Source organism: Nannospalax galili, unplaced genomic scaffold, assembly GCF_000622305.1.
Source record: "Nannospalax galili isolate Female #2095 unplaced genomic scaffold, S.galili_v1.0 scaffold1171, whole genome shotgun sequence".
Lineage (NCBI taxonomy): Eukaryota > Metazoa > Chordata > Mammalia > Rodentia > Spalacidae > Nannospalax > Nannospalax galili.
Genome location: NW_008328881.1, coordinates 349883 through 356523, shown reverse-complemented (window position 1 = coordinate 356523; position 6641 = coordinate 349883).

Below are 6641 nucleotides of genomic sequence, written 5' to 3'. Positions count from 1 at the left end.
TTGAGACAGGGTCTCCCTGTAGCCCCAGCTGTCCTGGAACTATGTAGACCAGGCTGGCCTTGAACTCACAGAGATCCGCCTGCCTCTGCCTCCCAAGTGCTGGGATTAAATGCGTGCGCCACCATCCCCGGCTGGGAGCTGCCTTTTTTAATGTGATTGCTTGATGATTTCAAATAGATAGTAGGAGGGTTTGTATTCTATGCCCAGAAAAATTTCAATTCATTAATGATCAACTTCCCAAAGGAAATATCTAAAATTCCACTTCTCAAGGAGAGAACTAATTCCTGCAAGTTGTCCTGCCCCTGTGCACATGCAAGTGTACGAGTGTGCGCACACACAATAAAAATAAAATATTGCTGGACATGGTGGCACACACCTGTAGTCCCAGCACTTGGGAGGCAGAGGCAGGTGAATCCTTGAGTTCAAGGCCAGCTGGTCTACACAGTGAGTCCCAGAGGCCAGCTGGGGCTACAGGGAGACCGTGTCTCAAAAAAAAAAAAAAAAAAAAAAAAATCCACCACTAAGAACACATAAAAAATATGAGAAAAAAGAGAGAGAGAGAAATATGGGCTGGAGAGATGACTCAGTGGTTAAGAGCACCGGCTGCTCTTACAGAGGACCTGGGTTTGGTTCCCAGCACCCACAATGGTGGCTAGCAGCCACCTGAAGCTCCATTTCCAGGAGGGGAAGTTGACCTCCTCGGGCACTGCACGATGTGGGCACACCTACCTACATGCAGGCAATACACTCATACACATAAAATATTTATTTATTTATTTATTTATTTATTATTTATTGTCTTTTTGAGACAGGGTCTCCCTTGTAGCCCCAGCTGTCCTGGAACTCATTATGTAGACCAGCCTGGCCTTGAACTCACAAATATCTGCTTGCCTCTGCCTCCCAAGTACGGGATTTAAGATGTGTGCCACCATGCCCGGCTTAAAAAAATAATTTTTAAAGAGAGAAATAAGGGGCTGGAGAGATGGCTTAGTGGTTGAGAGCACTGACTGCTCTTGCAGAGGACCTAGGTTCGATTCCCAGCACCCACATGGTGGCTAATAACTATCCGTAACTCCAGTTCCAGGGACTCTGTCATCCTCTTCTGACCTCTACAGGAATTGCAGGACAGGGGTACACATATACACATAGAGGCAATACACTCGTACACATAAAATAAATACATTTTAAAAGAGAGAAATATGTCATAACAGTATACAGTTGCTATAAGTGCTTTGTCATTTTCATGGAAAAATGACTTTTTATGAAAAAAATCTGTTCCAAATTTTTGCTTTGGCCAAAAAAAAAAAAAATCAAATTGCTGCACGTGCACAATCACACTAGCTGCCAGAGGTCAGGAGTGAAGTGAATGAAAATTATCTAGCTGAATAATCAAGGCTATTACCTAAAGAGCAAGTCTAAGCCATGCATGAGAACTAATGAAGTGAACTGGCATTTTATATTTTGAGACCGTGTTTCACTATGTTAAAGCTGGCCTTGAGCTCTTGGGCTCTAGCAATTTTCCTGCCTCGGCTCCCAAGTAGCTAGGACTCAAGCTGATAAACAAGCTGGTTTCCTTTGAAGGCCTACTTTCTGGTTTATAGACAGTCCTTTCTCACTGTGTCCTCACATGGTAGAAGGACTTACATTTCTTAAAATTTATTTTTATTACTATTTTTTATTTTATGTGTATGAGTGTCCTGCTTGCATGCATGTAAGTGTACTCATGTCATGCAATGCTGTGGGGTCAGAAGAGAATCCCTTGGAAACTGGAGTTATGGACACTGTTCTAGTTTGTTTCTCAATTGCTGTGACAAAATACTCTGACCAGTACCAACTTGGGGAGGAAAGGATTTATTTTATATTACATCTCCTGGGTCACAGTTCATCAGGGAGCCCAAGGTAGGAACTCAGGGCAGGAACCTGGAGCACAGGCCTTGGAGGAACGCTGCTTACTGGCTTGCTCCCCTGGCCCATGCTCAGCCTGCTTCCTAATGTAACACAGGCCAACATGCCCAGGGGTGGCACCACCCACAGTGGGCTGGGCCTTCCCACATTACTCAACAATCAAGAAGATGCCCCACAGACATGGCCACAGGCCAGTCCAATGGAGGCAATTCCCCAATTGAGGCTCCCTCAACCCAGGTGTGTCAAGTTGACACTAAAGCTATCCAGCACAGACACTTAGCCACTATGGTGGGTGCTGGTATTGAAACCCAGGTCCTCTGTAAGTGCAGTCAGAGGTCTTAACAAGGTCTTAATAGCTGAGCCCTCTCTCTAGCCCTAGACTTACCTTTTATTTACTGATCACTCAAGGATTATATAAAATAAAGTTGGGCATGGTGGCACACACTTTTAGTCCCAGTGCTTAGGAGGCAGAGTTTGAGGCCAGCCTGGTCTACCTATGAGTTCCAGGACAGCTGGGGCTACAGGGAGACCCTGTATCAGAAAGACAAAAAAAATAAAATAAAGGATTATATAAAATAAACTGACAATTCTTTACACTTTACAGGTGAGTGCCACTGTGCCTGGCTAGAATTGTTTTGTTTTCTTAAAATATTGTTTCCTGGCCAGGCATGGTGGCGCAGGCCTTTAGTCCCAGCACTTGGGAGGCAGAGGCAGGCGGATCTCTGTGAGTTCAAGGCCAGCCTGGTCTACATAGTGAGTTCGGGTCTGCTGGGACTACAGGGAGACCCTGTCTCAAAAAGACCAAAAAAAAAATGTTTTCTTATTACATTTAGGAAGGTCAGAGGACAATTTGTGAGAGTCTGTTCTCTCCTTCCTTCATGTGTAACCCCCAAGGTAGAAGGAGAAGGGATCCAACTCAGGTCGTCAAGTTTGGCAGCAAGCACCTTTACCTGCTGAGCCATTTTGATGGCCCTGGTATTCTGTATTTTAAAGATTACTTTGTGCTACTGCATAATTTCTGTACCTTATTTCCGGACTTTTGACAGTTTGAAGTAGGGTCTTGTGTAGCTCAGGCTGGCCTGGAACTCACTAGATAGCTAAGGATGACCTTGAACTTGTGATCTTTTTGCCTCCATCTCTTGAGTGTTTTCTGCCTTTTAGGACAGGGTCTCACTATGTAGATAGCCCTGGCTGGCCTCAAACTTGTGTGCTAGGAGTACAGGTGTGTACTACCACACTCAATATTCTATCTCACTTATCTTTCAATAATTCCTTTTTTTTTTTTCAGTTTAAGACAAAGTCTCATGTAGCCCAGGCTTGTTTCAAACTTGATATGTAGTTTAAGATTCTCTTGAACTCCTGATCCTTCTGCCTCCACCTTGCAAATGCTGGGACTGGAGGTACCACCATACTTGGCTTGTTTAAATAATCTTGAAAAGCTGGGTGTGGGGGTTCACACTTGTAAACCCTGCACTTATAAGGCTGAAGCATCACAATTTCAAGGCCAGACTGGACTACAAAGTGAGTTAATGAAATAATGAGTTCAAAGCCAGCCTGGGTTAAAGTGAAATCTTGTTTTTTTAAAAAAAAATTCCATTGGGGCTGGAGAGATGAGTCAGCAGTTGAGTCCTTGTTTCTCTTGCAGAGGCCCTGGGTTTGGTTCCCAGCACCCACACGGTGGTTAATATCCAACCATCTGCAACTCCAGCTGCAGGGGATCCAAAGCCCTCTTCTTGCCTGCACGGGCACTGCACATGTGATGCACTTACATACATACAGCAAAACACTCGTACACATAAAAAATGCACCTTGGAGTCTAGAGATGGCTCAGAAGAGCACTGGCTGCTCTTGCAGATGCCCCAATTTTGGTTCTCAGCACCCATATGGCTGTTCACAAGTCTGTAACTAGATTCAGGGGATGTGATGCCCTCCTCTGGCCTCTGGGAGCAACAGGCATGCATGTAGTATACATACATAAACGTAGGCAAGTACTCATACACATAAAAATAAATCTCTATTAATCCCAGCACTTGGGAGGCAGAGGCAGGCAGATCTCTGAATTTGAGGCCAGCCTGGTCTACATAGCAAGTTCCAGGCCAGCCGGGGCTACAGGGAGACCCTGTCTCAAAAAAGACCAAAACAAACAAAAAATCCCGCCCCCCCCCCCGAAAAAAAACACAAAAACAAAACTTCTTCCAGGCTGGCCTTGAACTCATTGTGTAGGCAAGGATAAACTTGAATTCCTTATCCATTGACCTCTACCTCCTGCGTGCTAGGATTACATGTATGTGACCCCACATCCTGGCATAACTTTTAATAGCTCTTCCTTTCACTCTCAAAGTGTCCAGATTTGGACCATACATTTTAGGATCATCCTACTGCAAAGTTACTACTTGCTCAAGATTGAATCCAGGGGCTGGAGAGATGGCTCAGCAGTTAAGTGCTGCTCTTGCAGAGGACCAGGGTTTGAATCCCAGCACCCATATGGCAGCTAACAACCATCTGTAACTTCACTTACAGGGTACCTGGCACTCTCTTCTGACCTCCATGGACATCAAAAGATGTGGGTGCATTTACATACATGCAGGCAATACACTCATACACAGTTTTAAAAAGGGATCTTCAGGATTCTATGAGATGGGGTACAATTATTTCATCTCAAAATGGGGTAATTAAGTCTTACAGAGGTTCAATGATTTGCCTCAGATGATTCAATTATAGGTTTGTATGTAATAGCCCAGGCCATCATATGCTTACATATTATAAACTCTAAATACATATCCTCTCCTTAGAAAGACTGAGCAGCAGCCTGTTACAGTGATGAAAGCATGCTGGTAACCCCAGTGCTTGGGAGGCTGAGGCAGGGTGGCTAATTCACAGACAGCCTAGGTTACCTGTGGAGACCCTGTCTCAAAATAAATAAGCTGGAACCCTAGCATTTAGAAGGTAGAGGAAGAAGGATCAGGAGTTCAAGGCCAACTTGAGGTACACAAGATCCTTATGTTAAAAAATAAAATACAGAGGCCAGGCACAGTGGTGCATGCCCTTGATCCCAGGACTCGGGAGGCAGAGGCAGGCGGATCTCTGAGTTCAAGGCCAGCCTGGTCTACATAGTGAGTTCCAGGACAGCTGGGGTTACAGGGAGACCCTGTCTCAAAAAGACATGCAGGCAATATACGCATACAGAATAAATAAATAAAAATAAATTAAAAAAAAAAAAAAAACGAAACAGGCCGGGTGTGGTGATGCTCACCTTTAATCCCAGCACTCAGGGGACAGAGCCAAGTGGATTTCTGTGAGATCAAGGCCAGCCTGGTCTACAATAGGGAGTTCCAGGCCAGTTGGGGCTCAGGGAGACCCTGTCTCAACAGATTGGGCTAGGCTGGCTGGCCAGCAAATCCCAGAGATCTGCCAGTCTCCACCTACCCAGAACTAGGATTAAAGCAAACATGCCTATTCCTGGCTTTTACTTGGTGCTAGGGACTCAGGCTCTCATGCTTTCAGGACAAAAACTTTACTGAGTCACCCAAATGCTATATGCTATACTTCTTTTTAAAAAATATTTTATTATTTTTATTTTGTGGGTATGAGTGTATTGCCTGCATGTGTGTAAGTGCACTCATGTTGTGCAATGCCCAAGAAGCTCAGAAGGGGTTGAATTCTCCTGGAACTGGAGTTCAGATGGTTAGCTACCATGTGGGTGCTGGGAATCGAACCCGGGTCCTCTGCAAGAGCAGTCAGTGCTAACTGCTGAGTCATCTCTCCAGCCCTAGATCAAAGCCTACCTCCTCCTACCTCAGCTTCCCAAGTACTAGGATTATAGGCATGTGCCATCACACCAGGTTATAATATGCCTTTTTTCTTTTTTCTTAGCACTTTCTCTTTTTACAAAGCATTCCCAGGACCGAGGGTACAGCTCAGTGTAGAATACTCCCCTGGTATGCACGAGTGTCTGGGTTTGATTCCTGGTACTGCAAAGCAAAACAAACAGTATTTCCATATTTGATACTAGGAAACCAGATATGCAGTAGAAAAATACTATATCTATGGGAAATGTATATTCCCATATATTTCCAACCCCCCCCGCCGCAAAAAAAAAACTGAAACAGAAATTAATTTGTGCAACCTCATTTTGAGAGGAAATCAAACTGTAGGTATGACTTTGTTCTCTGTGGAAAACAACACTTATCTGGATGTTTCCGAGCAAAGCTTCAATCTTTACTGCTTGAGATGAGATGATTATCCACAAATGTGCTATCTGAAAAAGCAATATTCACATTCAGAAGTCTTCACATTCACAAGGTCTTGCTACGTAGCTTTGGCTGGCCTCAACTCAAACTTGCAGTGACCGTCCTGTCTCAACATCTTGAGTGCTGATTGTGGTATTCTTCCCATAACACCAAACAAACCTCTAGTAGCTTTTATATTCACAGAAAAATGAATACTCATGTTTTTTGCATATCTATTACTAAATTTGCAAGCAAAAATAGGGCCTAAGAACAGATTTTCTTTGTTTACTAATTTATGGTGTGTACAGGTCAGAGGACTTTTTTTTTGTAGCCCCAGCTGACCAAAAACTTGCTATGTAGACCAGGCTGTCCTTGAACTCACAAGCAATCCACCTGCCTCTGCCTCCCGAGTGCTAGGATTAAAGTCATGTGCCACCTAGAGGACAACTTTTAGGAATTAAGAGTTCTACCATATAGGTTCAGGAGATCAAATTCAGATGGTACCAA